A 22,812-nucleotide genomic window follows, 5' to 3' on the forward strand; every position below is an offset into this window, starting at 1 on the left:
ACTCAGCATCGTGGCAGGGGAAAGAGGGAGGGAGGAGATTGCAGGAAACAGATCAGTTTTTATTTTTGCAAACACCAGCGGGGGAAGAAACTAGCATGGAACTTCCTTCACCACCAGATTCCATGTCTCCTTTCTCACAGCTTGAATGCGCTTTACTTTGAGCATTCAGAAGAATCCATTTCAAAGATTCACTGGACTATGAGGGAGGGGGGCAAAGAACCCCAAGTGATCTTTCACCTAAGGAGACAAAGAAACAAAGTACTTTGGGCTTTGTGGAAGATCCTGACCAGAGGGGTAGTCAATCCTCTTGCTGGAAGGAAGTGTGATAAGAATCTTACCTTGACCCAAGACTGTAGTTTTGTTACATTTTGGTTTCTAGAAATCATTTTTCACTTTTATTTGCATGTAACCATTTCACTCCATCGTTTATCCTTGAATTCATCTAAAATCCCATCTCCTTTGGTTAATAAACCTGTTTCATTTTTAATCTAAACCAACCCAGTGCTGTGTTTGAATTGAAGTGATAGGTAAGGCCAGCTAAAATGATAAGCTGTTCAGGTTGTTTCTTGAGACACAAACAAACCTTTTATTCCTCTGAGTGGTCCAGGAGAGGGCTGGACATTGCAAATGTTGGGAAAATTTGGGACTAGGGGGTGTTGGGGTCATTTTGCCTGGTGTAACCAAGTCTGAGACCAGAGTATGGCTGTGGTATGACAACCAGGCTGCCGGAGTCAGAGCTGCTGGCCCAGTGTTGCTTGTCACACAGACACCCTGTGCATGCTCATACGCTGGCTGGGAGCATCCAGACAAGGAAGATGCAGCAGCAGAGCATTATCCCAGCAGGGTTATTGGGCAGGTGATGACACAACCCTTCACTCGTCTGGACTGCATCCCAGGACATGAAAAGGGCCAATCTAGTGAAAGCTTTACAAAAAATGGCGGGGCTATTGCCATGTTGTGTGTTTCACGTACAAATCCAGCTTTCTTGGCAGTGACTTGCTGCATGACAACTGTTTGTGGACAAAACAATATACATGGGTTTAAGTCCTGATCCTCATTGTTCTCATTCCTGTGCATCTCAGAAGGAGTTGAGAGAGCTCAGCATTATGTGGGAGCAGGCCCAAATTCACAGCAGAACTTATGTACATGCTTAAGTGATGTCCTGAAAAAGCAATGGTGGGCGGTGGGGCTGATTGCACACACAAAAATCTTTCAACACCTGCTGCTGTCCAGTGACCTACCATAACATAAAATGAAACAGGAGAATGCCACCTGGTGGAATTGCCCATTTATATGCTAAAGAAGCTGCTGAAGCAGAGAAAAAGAAACATTCAATTAATATGTGATGTTACATGTAATTGGCAAGGCAGATGTACTTCACAATGGCATCTCAGTGAGAACTTAGTAACCATCCAGGAGCCATTTCAGGCAGCAAATTACTAAGTCAAGGCAGCAAGATCATGTCTCAATTAAACCTTCCACAGTGATTGTAAATATTCCTGGTGGATGTGCAATTCAAAGAGCAGGCTGTGAGAGTAAGAATGTCAAAATCGGCTGCAGCTTTAAGAGCACTTAACTGCCATTCTGTGCCTTTTATTTTTCATTTGGGGTCAAATTCACCTTGATGCAAAGGGCCACATGAGACTCTCTTCACCCCTTAAGCCTCATTAGACAGCTTCCTGGGGTCGGGGGAGAGGTAGGCAACAGTGGATCAGTCACAACTGTGAGTTTCTTTGCACACCATATCTGCCACAGACTGAGTCTACAAATTAGCCCTACGTAAGCCGGCACAGAGCCTGGCGATGGGTGCAGGTCAGGGTAGGGGAACAGCTGTGGGATCCATGCTTATACTGGTGCAGTGACTCCCAACACCCTATGAAAGTGCAGAGGAATTGTAGCCATTATTCCAGCCGCAGGGGAGCTGCATTGCAGCTCTGCAGGCTGCAGCTGGATTATAGGAGTAGATTTCACTCCCGTCCTGCTCCTATTTCCCTGCATTTTAGCCTACATACTTATTTGGCTTCTAACTAGGGTGTAAAAGGATTAGATACTTATGATCTTTTCCAACAAGTAATCTTCAGAGGAGACATTGAGCTATCTCCACAAGCATCACTTCAAGCTAGAGGTCTCCCCCTTTGTTGACTGAGGGCAGCTTCTTAGCCTATTTCCATCTCCTCAAAAGAAATGGTTGGACTTTTGTTTTGTTCTGTTTTGTTTTTTTTCTGCTGAAAAATCAAAATATTTTTTGTTGCTGAAAGACGGGGAGAAAAGTCCAGCCAACACCTGCACGTGGCAACACACGTTATAGTGCAGAGCAAAATAGTCTGAGAGGTTTACATTGCAGGGTTTGTCTTCCCATCTGTGGCATGTCCGTTCATTCTCTCTTCTCTGTAAAAGGAAGCATTAAGTCCATCCACTGACTCTGAACCCTTTCTGGTAGCTGAAGGAGGGGCCTGGAAGAATACTCTTCAAACAACAGGCTAAGAAGATCAGTTAGTAACTTGCTGCCGTGACTTTGTGTGTTGTAGCAGTTTGTGTGAGTGGTCTCACTGACTGCACGCATGAGTATATACACACACAATGCCTATCTATATGTATATATACACCTGTACATAGGTATATGAGCTAGTGCATGTGTGTGGGAGGGGTGTACATATAAAAAATATGTATACACACAATATCAGTAGTCCCAGAGTCAATGGTGCAACCTATATCAGGGGTAGGCAACCTATGGCACGCGTGCCAAAGGCGGCACGTGAGCTGATTTTCAGTGGCACTCACACTGCCCGGTCCTGGCCACTGGTCCGGGGGGCTCTGCATTTTAATTTAATTTTAAATGAAGCTTCTTAAACATTTTAAAAACCTTATTTTCTTCACTTGCAACAATAGCTTAGTTATATATTAGACTTCTAGAAAGAGACCTTCTAAAAACGTTTAAATGTATTACTGGCACGCAAAACCTTAAATTAGAGTGAATAAATGAAGACTCGGCACACCACTTCTGAAAGGCTGCTGACCCCTGACCTATATTATATAATATAGATAGCTATCCATAGGCATATTTGTGTGTGTGTGTGTATATATACACACAGGTATATACATAATTAGACTGTATCGATATAAAATAAATTATAAAATTGCTAGAAGCTGAAATAATCAGTGTGCTGCTCTTCTTGGACAGAGAGTTGATGTGTTTTAATAGCTTAAACAGGAACAGAAGTGGGCAGCTTGTCCCAGCAGTATACTGTGGTTTCCTAGGTAACTGTACTTGAAATAAGGTGATGTCTGGAACTGGGTTATAGCAAATCAATTTGTTGTAGGTGCATACATGGAAAAATGAAGCCACACAGAATCCTGCTGATTCTCAGCTCCTACATTGTATCACCTATTTATTTCAGTAATTGAAGATTTCAGTGAGTTTTAATGATCAGGAACACATTTTTCTTTTGTGGGGAGGGACACACAAAATATTATTATGCATATTATGTATTACTGATACAGTGCCATAGCTCTGCATTATGTTTTACAGACAAATGAAAAATGGCAGATCCCTGCCCTGAGGACTTTACAATCAAAGCCCTGATCCTGCAAATCCTTGCTCACGTGCTTACGTTTACATGCATGAGTAGTCCCATTGATAGCAATATGACTACATCATTGACATTCATCTGACTATTCATGTGCATAAAGTCAAGTACATGCACAAAAGCTTGTGGAATTGGGGCCAAAGCTTGCTCCTTTTATGCCAGTAGTCCCACTGATTCATTACTTATGGGGATAAGACGGATTTGGCCCTAAAATTAGACCTAGCATAACAAGAGATGAAAACCGTCAAAGGATAGAGGTTAGCAGTTGTGGGACAACCCAGTGATTAGGGCATTAGACTAGAACTTGAGAAACTTAGATTCAAGTTCATCCCCCTCCCTTTCACACCGAAAACAAATCAAGGCATTCAAAACTGACCATCATATAAAGAAACATTTCATCTCTAAACAAAACTTGCTTCCCCCCTAGAACAGGGGTCCTCAGCCTGGAGGGTCATGACATCTGGGAGTGTCACAAACAGATGTCAGGAGGTTGTGACCATTCTCCCCCCCTAGAGGTGAGGGGCAGAGGTTCCTTTACATTTTGAACTCCTCCTTTATCTCTTCATCAGTCCTTGCAAGTACCCAGCTGCTCATGCCCCACTACTCATCTCTTCACAAAGTGGTGGACAAACCTACTAGCTAGAGGATTCTGTAAATATGATCATTAATGAAAGAGCAGGGATGACTCTAGGTTTCAGAATCAACTCTATTAAGAAAATCAGATCAGTTTACATACCTGTGGACAGCTTGAACCAATAGTGCCTGAAGCAGGTGTCAACAGGCTGAGAGCAGCTGACACTCACCCATTGGGTGTCCACTGGCTACTTTTTAAAAATCCAGAGCGAGGCATGGTAAGTGAGGGAGCCCCTGTGATGTTTCAATATAAACTTCCTATAACAATCATTTTTGGAAACATGAGATTTTTGTTGGTCTCTTTTTCTTCATGTGAAATCTTTTCCTTTTAGGGTTTTTTTGGGGGCAGGCGTAGGGGGTGGCGGAGAAATAAGGCATTTACCATGTTTGTTGGCTTTTAATACCCATTTGATAAAACTAAGCTCCTTTAACTCACATTTGGATTTTGTGGTCCTGTCTTTCCATATTAGGCCCTCTTCAGGCATCACTTACCTAGCAGAGGATACAGATTTTCACATCGTGTGGATGATACTGGTGAGTTCCACTGGTCTGTGACCGTGAACTTGGCACTTATACAAGCAAGGGCTGTGTATTCCAGAAGCTAGGCAAGGAGCCAGCAACAAAGAGTGAGAGTGGCCAAAGCAATCAAATTCAATGTGTTGTAGTCTGAAAAAATAAGAGAGAGAGAGAGGATGTCAAAGCAATAAGCTCACAACAAGTTGTTGTCTTGGGCAGCCCAGCTTATGGCTTCATTCCTATTCTTAACTCCTTCCTACTGCCAAATGTAATTAGATATCCCATTTCAAAACAAACACAAAAAATTATACCCATTCTCCATAAGACATTTAAGATTTCCTTTTGGACAAAGGGTGACACTTTCTTAGAGCCCCAACATCTTATTATACAGTAGCACGTTTGGCCATGTCTGACTGATACCAGCCAGTTAGGAAAAAAGACTAAGGCCTGGTCTACACTGGGAGGGGGGATCGATCTAAGTTACGCAACTAAGTTAGATCAACTTAGTGTGGGGTCTTCACCGCAGTGAGTCGACTGCTGCTGCTCTCCTGTTGACTTCGCCTGCGCCGAGCTGGAGTACAGGAGTCGATGGAAGAGCACTCGGGGATCGATTTATCGTGTCTAGACTAGACATGATAAATTGACCCCCTGCTGGATCGATCACTGCCAGCTGATCCGGCGGGTACTGTACACAGACCCTAAAGAGAATCTTGGCCTGAAAGTGTTGTGCCCTTTCTTGGTTAATAGCTTTATTCTGGAAGTCAAAGAAGAGTGCTTTGAACTATTCCTTGGTTTCTGCTTCCTATGGTATTGATGGGGAGGTGGAGGCCAATGGATGAAATGAAGAATTTTAGTGTGACTGACTACAAAATGGAGCTGTCAGCCAGGGAAAAGTAAAGGGGGCATACAGGGTCAAAAGAGTTTAGAAACAAGAGCAGTAATCAGCAATGAATACCAGCTATTTTACTGCAAATAAAACTCATCCATCTGATAGTTGTCCAAAATCCAGCAGGCCCACCTCCCCCAAACACACAGAGGAGTGTTTCAAACCAAATTTTTGCTTCACAGCTACAAGTGATGGAAGAGAAAAGTGTTTGAAGGATCTGGAAATGAAGTGTAGTGTATCACAGCAGAATACCTGCAGAATTCCTGGGATTTTTGTGATTTCTTATATGCTTCCATAGTAAGACTGCCTCTTGGCTAAACAAAATTATCTTCCCATACCTTCTGGGCAGGATTTCTTACAGTGGGAAATCTATAAGCCAGAGGTTTTCCTCTCAGCTGATACAAAATTCTTGATTATTTTGACTCAGATACATGATAAATTACACACTATATAGTTTTTACAAATCTGATGGTTTCACACAGTGCCCTTTAAACTAAACTGAAAAAAGTTTCTTTACCTTGCTTCTTTGGTGCTTCTTGTACCTTTTTTGACTAGTTACATTGTTCCATTTGGTTGGATTAATCTGGATACAATATTTCTTTGTTGGGCAACTACATGTTGTACATTCTGAATGTGCATATATATATGGTAATCAGTAGTTCTCAACCTGCGAGCCATTTGCAGAACAATCAGCACACAGCTGCAGCCCATGTAACATCCTCAGAGCCATAGAGCCGGTATATATATTGTGTGGATGCGGCCCACATAACACACAGAGATAGATAGATAGATAGATAGATAGATGGTACCACTGTAGGTGAATCAGGACAACAGAATTAGAATTCAATAACTGTCTTCTTTGCAGCCTGCCTTTGCAGGACATGTGTCTCTACTCCTCACCTACTCTATTCAACATCATTTTCACGATTACAGTACTTTCAGCAATGGCAACTACAGTATTCACAGCTGAGAAGCCAAAGAGTTTGAGAGACAATCCTGGAAGCGAGACACCCTCCTAACATCTCAGGTATGAATGACTGAGTGAGGACCTGATCCTGCAAGTTCCAGAGTGTCTCCTGGGGAGCACTGAGCACTTTCAAAGCTCATTAACTTCAAAGACAGTTGAGATCCCTCAGCATCTTGCAGGATCTGGACCTGAGTGAAGGATATTGGAAGACTGACAGGGTGAGACATGAGAGAGGGGCTAGGCAGGTATTGATGCCACCTGTCATCTCTATGTGTAGTGTATATGCATGGCCACATACAGGCAGTCAGACACCATGCAGAACTTTAATGCCACTTAGCAGGAGTTCCACAGACCTGAACAGCTGCCTTCCTGTCCTGCTGTGCCTACTGACAGGAACCACTTAGCCCTGAATGCTGAATCATCACTTCCTGCTCTCCTGAGGTAAGCAAATGAGATGGTGACTGATAGTGAATGACTGAACACATGTGAGTGAATAACTGAGTGAATGAGAAGGAACAGGAATGAAAATAGGAAGACAGCTGGGTGAAATTTTTTGTCAGAAGCTTTTTTTCACTAAAAACAAATTCTGTCAACTGAAACATTTCATGAATTTGTGTTGAATTCACATAATCATTTTTGTTCAAAAAAAGAAAAAAAAATAGAAAAATCTAAATAAAACGTTTCGGTTTTTCAATTTGAAATGACTGTTTCAAAATGTATTTCAAATTCATTTTCAAAAAATAAATAAATGGCTTTTAAAAGCTCAAAAATGAAACAAAACTTTTCATTTCAGGTCATACAAAGATTTTCCCTCCTCCTTACCCGCCCTCCCCCCCCCATCAGTTCTCCAAAAAAAATTAAACATTTTTGTTTCAGGTTGACCCAAAATGATTTTTCTTTTTCATTTTCAAAACAGTCAGTGACCTGACAAATCAATTAGTCACACAGCTTTAAACAGGAATCAGAGCAGGAGTGCATGAGAAAGAGAAAGGTACTGCACTCACAAGTATGAAGGGGTAGCAGCTTTGCCTTCATGGTAAAGCACTGGGCTGAGAGTCAGAAAACATGGGTTCTAATTTGTCTCTTACTGTGCTAGAAAATAGGGATAATAATACCTACCTACCTATTTCAGAGGGAGGTTGTGAGTCTGACTTCATTAGTGTTCATTAAATTCTTTGAATTCCTAGGATCGAATGTGCACAAAGTATTATTAATATCTGGGGGGAAATGGGAGGAAAACTTGGTTGGCCCCAATCCACATTATTCCTGCATTGTCCCATTTTATACAGGGTGAACTCATGAACTGTAAAAACAATGAGGAGTCTGGTGGCACCTTAAAGACTAACATTTATTTGGGCTTATGCTTTCGTGGGTAAAAAACCCACTTCTTCAGATGTATGGCTAAAACGGCTACCCCTCTGATATTTGGTACCATGAACTGTAGATCAACTTGCAAGATTTTAAAGGACTCTAAAATAACTTTCTGGACCCATATGTTGTCACTATGATGCAGCATTGCATTGTGTTATTAGGAAACCTCAACACCTCCTGTGGCTAACTTTGGCAACACGTGTGTGACCTACCTCAGTTTCTCTTTCTTCCACCCAGGCAAAGGCATATTTTATCTGTCAGTGGCAAATTCAACCCCTTTTATTCATAGAAAGTTCCACAGTCCAGATCCATCACAGTAAAAAAAAATTCCTTCCAAAGTAAAATAAGAATACAGTGCAGCAGCTCTCCAGTCCCATTCAATGGTCACCATTCCGTGGTCACCCACCTGAGAGTCATTAACTTTTCTGTCCCCAGGTCCTTTAACTGCAGTTCCAGGCCCCCGTTCTCAAGACTATCTACCTGAGACCCTGCTCTCCTGCAACTCATCTCCTGCAGCCCCAATCAGGTCTCCCACCAGAGGGCTCCCCTCAGTGTTCCACTCACCAGGACTCCTCACCTGTGAGTCCTGCCCCTGCTCAGGAGAACCTCCCTCCGGCACCAAGCCCTTGTTCCTGGGCTCCTCCTGCAGCACTCATCATCAGCTCTTCTGCCAAAGAACTCCCTGCAGCGTTACACTCCCTAGGCCTCTTTGACAGGGCATACTACACCTCCCCCCAGAGTTAGCCCTTTGCTTCTGGGCCCAGCTTGTATTGACCAAGCTGATTTTTTCCCCTCCTTCTGAGAGGCCTCCACCCAAGCCAAACTCCACAGGGAACCCCAGCTCTAGCCAGTCCTCCTAACACCTTTCCTCAGAATTTGTCACCAGCAGTTTCCAGTCACTGCTCTCCTTCAGGTCTCCTGCAGCCCTTTAACCTCAGGCAGCTTTCACGTGCTACTGACTAACTCTGAGACTCACCTACACTGGACCCTTCTACTCCTTCCTAAAGGGGCCAGTCACCCTGTGACACACTGGGGCTGCATTTGCAGCTAGTCAAAAATTTCCATCAAAACTTTTTGTTTCTTTGACTGAAAATTGGGTTTTGAACTCAATGGAAACTTTCACAGAGTCTGTTGTCTGCAGAAAAAATTGATTTCTTTTTGGTGAAAAATGTCTTTTAAAAAGTCAAAATTTTCTGTGCAAAATTGACAAACTGCCCCCTCCTCCATTTTCATTGAAATTTTCTGAGGGAGACCTATTTTCCAGTGACCACATGAGACACAGAAAGATGTTCCTGTGTCATGACACAACACTCACAAGAAATAAGCCCACCCACACATTTTCATTTTACAAGACATGTATTTATTATATCTAAAAATGAGGAATGTTTGCTTGTTTGGTCAAGCACACTGTAAACACATCTATGCTGGGTAACCGTGTGATCTTATTTCTGGGGGGCCCTGCCTCTCCTCCTCCCATTTGTTGCTCCTTCACTACATCATCTGTGAAATCAGAATGCAAGTTCTTCAAAGCAAGGACCATGTGAAATTGATCAGCACTGTAAGGACCCCAGTGCACTTTGGGTCACTGTACAATAAAGATTTGTGCTACAGCAGCACTTAAAGCACAGACTGATTAAGTGACTTTCCCAAGGTCCCACAGGAAGTCTGTGGAGGAGCCATGTCCTTCCTCTCAATGAGATTTATATCTTGATATCACAATGCAGAAATTTGTTCTTCAAAATAAACAGCTAAAGGTGTCAACTCCTGTTTCCAGTCCTTACATATGACAACATACCCTGGGATATTTTCTTCTGCAACAAGCCTATAATTAGTGGGAATGGCATGTGTATATCAAGAGAATAATATAACTCCATAGACACACTTACGGCCTTTCAAGACACTTGCTTTGGTTTTACTGGTTAGATATGTTGCGTCCTTAAGGTACATTTATAAGATGGGCATACTAGAGTGGTGAGAGGGCACAAGGAAGCTTCTCTCCCCTCAGCACAACAGTGCCGGTACAAAAACTAGTATCCTAGAAAGGGGTGTCCTAACGGTGTCACAATGGGGCCATGGCCCTGATACATCTTAATCACCACGATGGCTGAGCTTGGAAGACAAACTGGCTTCCTTTGTTGCAGAAGTAATGCAGAAGGAGCCTTTCCCTGCCTTCTCCCTTAGCTCAGCTCAGCCTCTCGGGAGCCATAACTGAGCCCCTCAGCCCTCACTTTCCCCTGAGAGTGATAACAGCACTGTAGCTATTTTTCGTTTAAAAAAAATCCACTTTCAGCTTGATCAGGATCCAAACTCTGAGTGATAGTGATAAATGTACTGCTGTCCTCCTCACTCTCCTTCCATTTTTCAGATTCTGGTGTGGATACTCCTGAATGGAGGCATCAATTTCCAGGACAACAACAATGGGTTTCAATCTCCGATTATTTAATGAGGAATTATAAATAAACAGTACTTCTTCAGAGAAGCTCTATTCAAAATCTCTGTGGGATCCTAAAGAACTCCAGAATTGAAATAACTCACTGGCTCTACAGTCCTTAGTAAACACAATTTAATCTAAGAATATCAAGACGTTGTTCTGAAATGAAAAATAATCATTAAAGCCATGTGGCACAACGGTTTAACGTATAGCATCAACAGACCTGGCTATGCCAAATTTAATTAAGGATTTTTATTTGCGGCAATAAATTATCATCCAAGGTAGAATAAAAGTTATTCAATTTGTTAGCATTCGGTTTCATTTAGGTGTACAATTAGTGGGTTTATCCTATTGCAAAATAATTCAGCTAAGAAATCAGAGCACCAAAAAAGAGTACAACTGAATCTATTAACAATCTTCAAACACTAATTGGATACAGCTCTGGACAGGACATTTTATGTGTGTCATATTTCTCTCTCTCTCACACACACACACATAAATGTGTGTAACCATTTAGTAGAAATGATTAGTTGAATGCTACTGTAATGCTACTAATAATAAAAGCAGTATTTTTTTTACAGACATCGCCAAGGGCATCTTTTAGTAAAGATGCAAAGAAAAAAAAAAGCTATAAAATCTTCTTTTTTTCTAAAGAGACCATGCAGGAGCAATTTCTTCATTAGCCTCATGCTGGTTCCTTATGCATTCCCAGTAACCAGGGACCAAAATGGATCACAAATATGGCACCCAAGGGGTCCTATTGCCAAGCATCTTTTCCCACTATTTAAACTAGTGGGCAATGTGGGTGTAAAATGCTACCACATTGTCAGCTGTAAGTAGACAGAAACTAATCTGTTGACAACAAAAAGCCAATTTGTGTATCACTGTCACATTTCCCCGGGGGATAACCAGGGGTGTGAGGGACTTTGCTATCACCTGCCCTTAGTGTGAGGAAGCCTTGTCTGTGCTTGCCAACTACAGGCAACACAAGCACTCCCCTCTAGGCCTAAGCAGGCCACGCTCTCTGTCCAGGTTAGCGGCAGGCACACTCCAACCCCAAGCCCTCCAAGTGGCTCCCAGAGTGTGCAGTCCCTGTTCCACTGGACACTGATGGATACACAGATTCACCGCTTCCAAAGAAGCCGTACACCCCAGCTTACCACTCCCACCTCCAGTCACTGCTCTGCTTTACACAGAGATATGTTTATAGTGAAAACAAATACAAGTTTATTTTTTATTCATTAGAGATTCAAGCAATAGAAAGTAGAAGTGTTGGAAACAAACGGCTACATATAAAATAATACCCATACCTAGACTTTACTTAACTAGATACTTTTCTGTCTAATAGAGCAATACTCGCCCAAAATCCTTCCAGTGTTTTACAGCCAGGTTTGGCTGTGATCTTCCATTTATGAGACAGGTCACACTGTCAGCTTGCTTCCTTGGTGAAAGATTCAGCGTGTCTCTTGGTAGCCTTAGATATACCAGGACAGTCCTTTGTTCTTTTCCATAATCTGGACACACCCTGCTTATTGGTTTCCTCTCTTGTCAGTTTTGCAATCTTTTTATTAGCTTCAGGCTCAATATGCAAACAGATTTACATTGTGAGACCCCACATGATACACACATGACCAGCCAGCGAGATACACATCTATTACCCTTTGCTGGAAAGGAACCTGTCCAAGACAGCTCACCTCCTGGTTACCTCCCTTAACAACATAATTTTCAGTACAGACATATAACTCCTGAAATGTTACCTGTACATTCATTTCACAGTGATTATGATGACTGGCTTTAAGTAGAGCTCTCACCCTTTAGTGAATTATTATGCATATATCTAACTCTAAGCACTCTGCCAGTTGACACAATGAGGTTCCTGGGTCATAGTCAGGTACAGGGCACAATCCTGCAGATTTTATTCAGGAGATCTTAACATTCACCAAAAGCGAATCTCATCCCAAAACCACAGAGGTTATGCTGGAAGCAGAGGTGAAAGTAAGATGGTACGCCCCTGTACAGTGTACCAGCCAGACCCGGTGCGCTGTACCGGGGCAGCCCAGCTTCCCCAGATGGCAATTTAAAGGGCCTGGGGCTCGCTGCTGGGAGCCCCAGGCCCTTTAAATTGCCACCAGAGCCCTGCTGCCAGAGCTCTGGAGTAGCGGCAAGGCTCCGGGGGTTATTTATAGGGCCGGGGCTCCTGCTGCCTCTACTGCCCTGGGCCCTTTAAATAGCCAGAAGAGTCCCGCTGCCGCTACCCCAGGGCTCTGGGGGCTATTTAAAGGGCCTGGAGTAGCGGCGGGGCTCTGGGGCTATTTAAAAGGCCCGGGGTTCCCGCTGCCTCTACGGCCCCGGCCCTTTAAATAGCCACCAGAGCCCTGCTGCCAGAGCCCTGGGGTAGCAGTGGCAACCAGGGGCTCTGGCAGCGGTTTAAAGGGCCCAGGGCGGTAGCAGCGGCTGAGCCCTGGGCCCTTTAAACTGCTGCTGGAGCCCCCGGCTGCCACTGCTACCCCGGTGGGGGAGGGGGAGGGCACTTACCGGTACAGGGTGGGCCGGGGCTGGCTCTGATCCCCCGCCCCTTCTGCCCAAGGTCCCGCCCCTTCCGGAGGCCAGAAACAGTCCCAACCCAGCCCCGTACTGGTAAGTCCCTATTTCTACTTTCACCCCTGGCTGGAAGAACTGCTACCTGTGTTCCCACTTTAAGTTTATTCATGTGCTGGTCCAGTGGTAGTTTCGCCTGAGTAATATTGGCAGGATAAGGCCCCTAGTACAGTATATAAAGTAGCAGGATAACCTACTGGGAAGTGAACTAGGGAAAAAAACACTTATTCGAAAAAATAAATGCAGAAGAAGAGATAATTGATGAAATTATGGTTGTACATGTGCTATTATTAACTGGAAGGACAACCAAATCTAATTCAACAGCAATAACAATTCTTTATTGCTACAATACCCTCTGCTTGAAGGCCTCTGGGTGCTAATCAAGCATAAAATTAAAATAAAATCTTAAAGATAAAGGCTTGGAATCACATAATCAATAATAACATGGGGCCCGATCCTGCAAGTATTAGGCAGGGAAATAATTTTACTCAGATAAGCTACACTATTGAACTCAGAAGGACTATTCACGGGAGTAAAGGTATTAAAGGTGTTTATGGGTGAAATACTGCCCTAGCTGAATTGCAAATCTCCCACTGACTTCATTGGGGACAGGATTTCACTTTACGCCTCTACAGGATTACAGATGTACAAATATACAATACATAAGCTGACTTCTCTCACCTCTTCATTGTCATTATTATTTGTATTATTATCTGTATTACAGTGGCTACAACTGAGATCAGGCCCCACTGCACTAGATATGCACAAACACATGGAATTTGAACCAGTCCCAGCTCTGAAGAGCACCTACAATCTAGATAGACTAAAAGAACAAATAGTGGCGGAAAGGGATTCAACATACAAAGCAGACGATTGGGAACCCAGACACAGAGATTAAATTACTTGCCCAAGATCACACAGGAGGTCTGTGGCAGAGCTGAGAATATAATATATGTCTCTCAACTTTCAGTACAGAAATAAAATGTATCCTTGTTAAATGTTTGGTATGTTTACCGCCCCTCCACCCCATTTCACAAGTCAATATAAAACTGTAAAATAAATAAAATATATTAAGCCTCACAGTAGCTCAGCCCACTCATTAAGCAAGTAGCTCCATCCTGTTAACGTCTTCCCAGCTTTCACTGATAGTCCAGGTAGAGTTTGTAGCAGTAGTCTAGCGCACAGGTTACAAAGGTGTGGATGAAACAAGAAGAGCCTCTAGTCTCTTTGCCACTAGAGATGAAAGTCTCTTGGACATTTGAGGTACATCTGCACTGCAAAAATAATTTTAAAAACCCACAGCGACAAGTCTCAGAAGCTGGGTCTACAGACTCAGGCTCACACTTCGGTGCTAAAAATAACAGTGTGGACATTCTCACTCATGCTGGAGCTCAGGGTCTGAACCACATGCCTCCCACTGGGTTTCAGAGCCAAAGCAGGACTGTCTACATGGCTATTTTTACCACCATAGCGTCAGCCCCCCAACCTGGGTTCTAAGACTTGCTGTTGTGGGGTTTTTGTCTGAGTTTTTTTCTGGTAGTGTAGACATACCCATAGATGAGAACAGAAGTCTAGTGCAGGTGTTACTTAATGTAAGCAACATGTCTCGCATATAAATTGTGTGTGTTTTAAAAAGGACTTTTGTTGGTAAGGCAGTACCAACTAATGACAAAGGTAGATTGAATGTGTCATAAATATTGGAAGGGAAAATTGAGTAGGCCCAAGCTTTGACCAAGATAACTTTAATTAAAATAACTGTGTACAAGGGGCAGGAGAAGAGAAAGAATGAAAAATGCCAGTCTTGAGAAATGAAATGTAACTGTAATCGCTAGAAGCCTTAACCGCAAAAGTACAACCTGATAATAAACAGGAAAGCTTGTTGCTTTTGTATTCCTAATAAGGAGCTGTTTTTCTGTTTAAAAGATATTACGAATGAAAAGTGTGTTTGACTAAATGTGGTTTTAAGCTATATAAGCTTCTGTGTTCCTTTGTTAGATAGACCAGCTAGGCTGGCTGTGTCTCCCTGCATGCTTGTAATAAAGTGGGCCTCAGGCTGTTCTGATCCAAACACAACGCGTGGTTAATTTTTCCACCACAACATGATGCATTTTTGGCCATGAGCTTACAGGAAATCTAAATGGTTTTAAATAACTTTGTTCAAATGTCCTGAGGTTTTTAATGGAGAATGAAAATGATAAGGGTCATATATTAGTATTTTACTGACTACAAGACAAAAAGGTTGCTTTGTAAACATTTTAAACTTTCTACCTGATCAGACTTACCTTCCATTTGAGGATGTAACTCCCACTGTCGTCAGCATACTGATGGGTGAAAAGGAGAGCACATCCTTCTGTCCAGGAAAAGAGATTTTGGACCTTTCCATTTCCAAAATAATGAATAGAATGAATGGGTTTGGGGTTTTTGTGAATTGCAGCTTGTGCTCGTGACTTCATATTTTCTGCAAAAGTATCAAAAAGAAACATTTTTTTTTGGCGGGGAGGGTTTTCTTTCAAACATTCTCATGGAAATTTTCCAGTTTTCCAACAGATAAAAGGACCATTTCAGAAGAAAAAATAAAAATGTCCCATAATTTTTTTTAAAGGTCATTTTCGTAAAAAAAAAAATGTTGACCACATCCAATTAACATATCGATTCCTGATAACAGTGGGGTTATTAATGGTCTCAAATGGTTAAGACCTCTGTTTTAAGTCTCTCCCCTTCCCCCACCCCCAAAAAGCCTCTCCCAGCAGCATAGTGCCAGCTAACACCATGTTGTAAGGAACTCTCCCCTTACCTGTTCTTTCCCGGAGAATCATGCCACTATTCTTAAAAGATTTTTGTTGCTGTTGGTTGGCACGTCTCCTCCCTTATTAAATCATTCACCATGTAATTTACATCATATTGCTTAATTAAGGGGAAATTGTTTTGCTGAGGAGTCTGTTGGAGGATGAATAGAATCAATCAACTTTCTTAAAAGACTAGAATCTCCATAAAAAAACATTCACTTCCAGGCTTACTTCTACAGAAACAATAAAATGAATCCTATTGTACTACCTGGAAAATGTGATGCTGCAGTGCATTTTAAATGCTTATGACAAGTATATTGTAAATGTTTATGATGGATATATTGTATATTTTTCATATCTCTGGTTAGAAAATAAAAGGGGTCTAACTTAATAAGCATCAAGTGCTTGAATTTGGGGCTGGAGTACTAATAGGCGGCTGTGCCATGCCACCATTTTCACGGCTCTCAGCTGATGAAAGGAAAAAGGAAGCAGAGAAAAAGTTGTCAGGCCACCACTTCTAAGGAGAGTGTCATCACTTTGCCCTCTAGCTTCCCCTCCCAGTTCAGGCACTGCTAATAGGAGTTATGTGTGTGCATATCGACAGAATAAAAAAACAGCTCTGGCACACAAGTATAAAGTCAACTGCTGTGTCTACTGCAGACCACCCATCATACTGGAGAAGCTGAACCTAATTAATTTAAACCAGGCCCACCTTGTTTTATTATAAGTAATAAGAATAATTTGTTTCTGTAGCACCAAGAGTCTGCTATGGCTATTGTCTTCAGTGGTACTTAGTAGCTTGCAGGATTAGTATAAAAGTTATAATTTACAGATAAGGGCTGGGGAATTGGGAATGTCGACAAACAAAGTGACAGAGCAGCAGTTCTTGACATTTTTCATACCAGGACCTCCCACCCAGGTAGCCAGGATCTCACTCACACCACTTCCTTCCCATTTAGCAATATGGGAAGGGCAGGATGGTCATTGACCCCCTGGTATCTGTTTGTGACCTCTAGCTTAAGAATTCCTGGGCTACAGTACTAACATTAACCCCTGTCTGGTTGGTTCCATGATTTTAGTTTAGATTTTCTATTTTAAAATAAACTGATGTACCGTCGTCCAAATGTCTGACCCACTATTCTCAAAACAAAGGAATGAACTGGTTGTAACACACAGCAATGATGATTCTGTGTGAGTATATGTATGTGTAAGTAAGAGTGCTGATGTCCATAACAGCAGCCTCCACAAGGGGCTTCATGACTCCACCTTATAATTATCATATGATCTCATATCATAGGCTTTATTTTTTTGAGTGTTTGCACTTACCCTGTAAAACATTTCTCCCAGACAGGTAAGGGGTTTTTCCTGGCTTCCAGAAATGTAACTCCAATGGTAGACAATGTGGTTAATGCCACAGAAAACAAGATTTGTGTGGCCTAAAGACAAGTAGCAACTGCGATGGTCACTTGGTTTTCACGCTGAAGAGAATAAAAACATAAAAAGGGAAGGTTGAGTGAGGCTTCACTACCCACTAATACCTCACAGCAATTTTTTTCTTTGATAAATTAGCTCTAGACAAGCACTTGACTGTCAGCATGGAATTTTATTTTGTAGCTTCTATACGGGAGAATTGTTTGATACCTCAGCTAAGTGCTGTATGTAGTATAAAGAGCAGAATATACTGAAAACAGATCCTGCTGGATTAAACTCTGTTTGCTTTGTATAGAGCAGATTCAAAGCAAATAATGAGTTAATTTTTTTAAATCTTCACGGCAAGACTAACATCTCGTGGGTTTATTGCTTAAAAAGAGTTGTCACCCACTTGTCACAGCTGATCCTCATTTTTAAAGACCGTAAGATGTCACAATAACCCCTCATAACAAATGTTTCTGGGAAAAAGTACGAAAGGGAAGCAGAAAGACTGAATTAGTCCAAACAAAAGAGCCTCTTAATACAACTCAAAGCCTGTTTTAAGTTCATGCTTGGTAAACAAGAACAGTGTGAGACCAGACATTGGTGAACCAAAATTGGAGTCAGAACCTAGACCTAACTGGTGGACAAAATAATGAGTGGATGGGCTATTTCACCTATAATTCCCTTTTGGGGTCCTAAAGAAAGGAACTTTGGGAGAAAAATTGTCTACTGTACCTACCTTCACCATCGTGGCTGCCACCCCCACCATCTCCTGGGACATCCGGCCTTTGTCATCTTGATCATGAGAGAGGTGCTAATCAGACTGGGCCAGAGAGAGAGGGACCCGGATGACCATTTCCAACAGCTCCAGCTAAATCCTGAACACCTCCTGGGACATGAGACTTTGTCTCTCCTCCCTGTGCCCCCTCATCCACATGTGTCCTTTTCCTTCCCCACCTTATTTCTTCTCTTTCCTATCCCTCAACTTTTTCTGTCTGTCTAATACGAGTCTGGCTTAGCCAGCCAAGACTTTATATTTTGCAACACTGCTGTGAGCCTGTAACCAGAATGAGGCAACTAAAAGCAATGTCCTAAACAGCCTGATACTGATACGTGTTTGCCAGGTCTAGGCATGGTTGATAAGACCATTTGCTGTGCTGTGACAAGACCATTTCCAGCAGTGAGGTTGCAAGAGAGTCAATATCAGAGACAGAAGCTTCATTTTCTATCTTTGCTATTCTTTTCTCTCCCCCTTTGTGTGTATTTGTTTTCTTTTGAGGAAATGGGATCAAACTTAAACACCCGCAACTCCAGCCCATCTCAACTAATGTCTTCTCTTTTCCTCAAAAGGACAGTTATTACCATCTTTAATACCACCTAAAAGACTGTGAAATAAGGGCCCTTTTCCTTCTAAAATCTCTCTCCAGCTAAAGGGAAAGGGAACAAGGGATAATGTTAAAATGAAAGCCTTATTTAATACCTTACATTGCAAATGCTTCAATTGTTTTTTCCTTCTTTTCTGTATCTTTAATAAAAGGATTTCTAATGGTGTGGTTGCTACGGTATTAAGCAGGCTCTGTATACCAAACCCCAAACCTTGTTTAGATCTGTTTAATGGTGACAGTGACTGGGTTATGTTAACATCTTTGGCCCATATATTCCATCTAAATTAATACAAGAAGTCTCATGACCTCTGGGTAAATCAGCAAATGATAGTTTGAAGTGTAAGGCTCCAAAACTAGGCACAGATTGCCTACTCCCATGAAAAAAAATCTAGGGGGAGAAAATGAGGAAGCTCCCCTCTGTCTTTCTAGAGTCTCCCAGTGCTTTCAGAATGGATTGAATATTTATCCTCACTTTTCCTGAACTGTTTTGAAGTATACAGTCCAGCTACACAGGACTGCACATTTTCTGTGCACATTCCTCTGCAGTGTCTATATTTCAGGAGTGGCAGGAAGACAATTCCTAACTGGTTGGGTAATGCAGGTAGGGAGTTTCCTGACTGAAAGGCTGTATATAAATGTAAAATATTATTAATTATTTTAATCATTCGATTTTCAAGTTTGTGAGAGAGGACCTCAAATTCAGGAGTCTGTTAGAATTAGAGATAGGCCCAAACTGCAAATGTTGGATCAAATCTGAGCTTTTACCAAGATTAGGCTTGTCTGGATCTGGGGTTTTGGTTTGGGCCCATCTTTGATTGTAAAAGACTCTCCCCTGAGTCCATTACTCGGCTGGAAATTCTGTAATGCAGAATTCCCTCTCTTCCCTCTCTAAACCTGCCAGGTGTAGCCTGTAAGATGTATAGGATAGTGAATGATCCTATCATAAATGAGTCTCCACATTCTTGATAACTGTATTCTGTCAGGTGGTGTGGGAATTCTGAGGAAAAGAAAACTCTGCCTTGGGGAAATGTTCAAGTTAGCCTTTGGAGCTACAATATGATATACTGAACTTTAGATCAGTCTGCTGAAATGCAGCACTATACTGAATACACTGGACGAAAACCCCACACAATAACCCCCTAAATCTATGTACATTTTTAATGCTTCTTACATATTTCTCTTTTCTCAGAGGTGTGGGTCCATTTCTGTGCCCCCTTCTTTAGACCCGGGGTGGGCAAACTATGGCCCGAGAGCCATTTTAATCCAGCTCTCGAGCTCCCACTGCAGAGTGGGATCTGGGGCTTGCCCTGCTCTGGCACTCCAGCCGGGGAGCAGGGTTCTGCACGGATCCCAGAAGCAATGGCATGTCCCCCCTCTGGCTCCTATGCATAGGGGCAGCCAGGGGGCTCCACTCCATACACTGTCCCCACCCCAAGTGCTGCCCACGCAGCTCTCATTGGCCAGGAACCATGGCCAATGGGAGCTGCAGGGGTGGCATCTGCAGACGAGGCAGCATGCAAAGCCGCCTGGTTGCGCTTCTGCGTAGGAGCCAGAGGGGGGCATGCCACTGCTTCCAAGAGATGCTTGAGGTAAATGCTACCTGGAGCCTGCACCCCTGAGCCCCTCCAGCCTCCAACCTTCTGCCTCAGCCCTGATCCCCCTCCCACCCTCTGAACCCCTCAGTCCTAGCCTGGAGCACCCTCCTACACCCCAAACCCCTCATCCCCAGCCCCACCCAAGAGCCTGCACCCCCAGCTGGATCCTTCACTCCCCTGTGCCCCAACCCCCACCCCAGCCCTGATCCCCCTCCTGCCCTCCAAACCCCTCGATCCCAGCCCAGAACCCCCTCCTAAACCCCAAACCCCTCATCCCCAGCCCCACTCAAGAGCCCACATCCCCAGCCGAAGCCCTTACTCCCTCCCCCAGCACCCCACCCTCCCTTTCCCAGCCTGGAGTCCCGTCCCGCACCCTGAACTCCTCATTTCTGGCCCCACCCCGGAGCCCATATCCCCAGCCGCAGCCCTCACCCCCTCCTACACCCCAACCCCAATTTCATGAGCATTCCTGGCCCACCATACAATTTCCATACCCAGATGTGGCCTTCGAGCCAAAAAGTTTACCCACCCCTACTTTAGACAGTATAGCGGTGATCATAGAAAAGTATGAAGAATTGTACATAGTGAGTTGATATATCTATCTATCTATCTATATATATGTAAGAAAGGATTTTATTACAGCTTTAGATTGTCTGACCCAACACATTTTGCTGATTCAGACTCATAAGGTCTAAAATAATTTCCTACTGCTGCCCTATCTGCTGGACTGTTGTATTTTTAAACAATTAATGGGCCAGCAAATGCCTGGGAATAGGTCCCATGACACTGTGAACTAAAACAGAACAATTTTTGCACAGGGTAAATCTGGTGCTGCAGCAAATTTATGGCAAAATACTCTATACTTGAGATATTAATGATTAGGACCTGATCCTACAAAGATTTAGGAGAGTGCTTAACTTCACACACAGTGAATAGTCCCATTAACCTGGCCCTTATTCTGTATTTAGCCCAGAATTTTTGCTCACTACATAATAAGGCCCTGAGCAATGGGATCGTTATTTTTTCCTCCATAAAATATTATAATGGAACTGGGACTGAAATTCTGTGCTGCTGACCTCCCCAGTAATACCCCCTACATGTGGTCCTGGAAAGGAGTCCTCAAGAGGCATAGGTTCAAGGATGACACAACATGCCGTACAGTGATAGACTCAAGGAGCTTGATCTATTTAGCTTAATAAAGGGGTGACTTGATTACACTCTATAAGTACCAACATGGGGAGCAAATATTGGCTCCTCAGTCTAGCAGAGAAAGGTATGACACGATCCACTGGCTGGAAGTTGAAGCTAGACAAAATCAGACTGAAAATAAAGTGTAAATTTTTAACATGTGGGGGTAATTAACCACTGGAACAATTTACCAAGGATTGTGGTGGATTTTCCATCACTGACAAGTTTTAAATCAGGATTGGATGTTTTTCTAAGATCAGCTCTAGGAATGATGTTGGGGCAGTTCTCTGGCCTGTGCTAAACAGGAGGTCAGACTGGATGATCACGACGGTCCTCTCTGGCCTTGGAATCTATGAGTACCTGTCTACCAGGAAATACTTCCTGGGGTGGACATGGGGGTTTTCAGGCCTCTTTTACATCACTCTGGCCCTTTTACACCACATAAAGGAGTGGGAGTGAGGGTCTCACTCTTGGTGAATTAAGCATTGGACAAGATCATCCATTCAGATGGGCAAAGCTCATTTTATGAGCTTCCTGTGACTGTAGGGGTGGTGGGCTTGATGACTTGTTCCACTTAGTCTAGAAAACTGGAAGGCTCCAGAAGCGATAACAGCGGCTATCCTATAAGTAGTGTAAGAGAAATACTGCACCTGCTTTTAGTTCCTGTCGCTAATATTTATTTCAATGTTTTGTTCTGAGGCTGGACATTATTAGATAAACCCACTGGAGTGTTCTTAAATTGTTTTGGCTTCGTTTTGTTCTTACGTTATTTTTATTTCCTTTGTCAACAGTGCAGCTGAGAAACCTAAAAAGTATCAGAAGAGCAAGTCAATGTGCCCCAGATGGAAACAGAGAAGCATAAAACAGTCTCTCTTCAAGCTAGTGTCCTGAGTTGGTTAAAGAAGTGGTATTTGGTTATATGGAGCCATCAAGTTTTAAGGGAGCCACAGTATTAAAAAGTTTGGGAACCACGGGCCTAGAGGGACACATGACCCTACAGAGTTAAACAAAGATCTCAGCAAGGAAGAACTGAAGCTACAACACCACTGGAGCAAAAGACAATTTAAAGTGGTAAAATAAATGTATAGGTGAAAAATTAATTTAAAACATAGGTGCTTAAATTAGGCACAAACCCAAATCCAGACCCCGATTCTGCAGACTCTTACACATGAAAATAACCTTAAATAGGTGAGCAGTCCCTCTGAACTCCGTAGGACTAAGCTTGTGGTTAATCATGTTTGCAAGATCAGGATCTTAACAGACTACTGATTGTTAAAGGTATTGATCAGCCAGGCACAACTCTCATTGACATAGCTGGGAGCTGTGGGTGCGCAGCACCTCTGAAAATTGGTGCACTCGCACCCCAGTCCCGCTCCCATCGTCTTCAATGGTGCATGATGGGGCTTTGATTTAAGTGCCTAATTCTCAGTTGCAGGGCTAGCTTCACCTCTGTCCC

At 42.9% G+C, this 22,812-nt stretch overlaps 1 long non-coding RNA gene across 1 annotated transcript; it reads right to left on the reverse strand.

Annotated features, from left to right (window-relative positions):
• Positions 1-35: 35 nt before the first annotated feature.
• LOC123362540 lies at positions 36-17,245 on the reverse strand. The gene is made up of 5 exons (XR_006576475.1): positions 17,102-17,245; positions 15,784-15,926; positions 15,272-15,447; positions 4,713-4,886; positions 36-237 (listed from the first exon to the last, which is right to left on the reverse strand). It is a non-coding gene; the product is annotated as an uncharacterized LOC123362540 (long non-coding RNA).
• Between the last annotated feature and the right edge of the window lie 5,567 nt (positions 17,246-22,812).

Source organism: Mauremys mutica, chromosome 2 (genome assembly GCF_020497125.1).
Source record: "Mauremys mutica isolate MM-2020 ecotype Southern chromosome 2, ASM2049712v1, whole genome shotgun sequence".
In the NCBI taxonomy this organism is placed as follows: Eukaryota; Metazoa; Chordata; order Testudines; family Geoemydidae; genus Mauremys; species Mauremys mutica.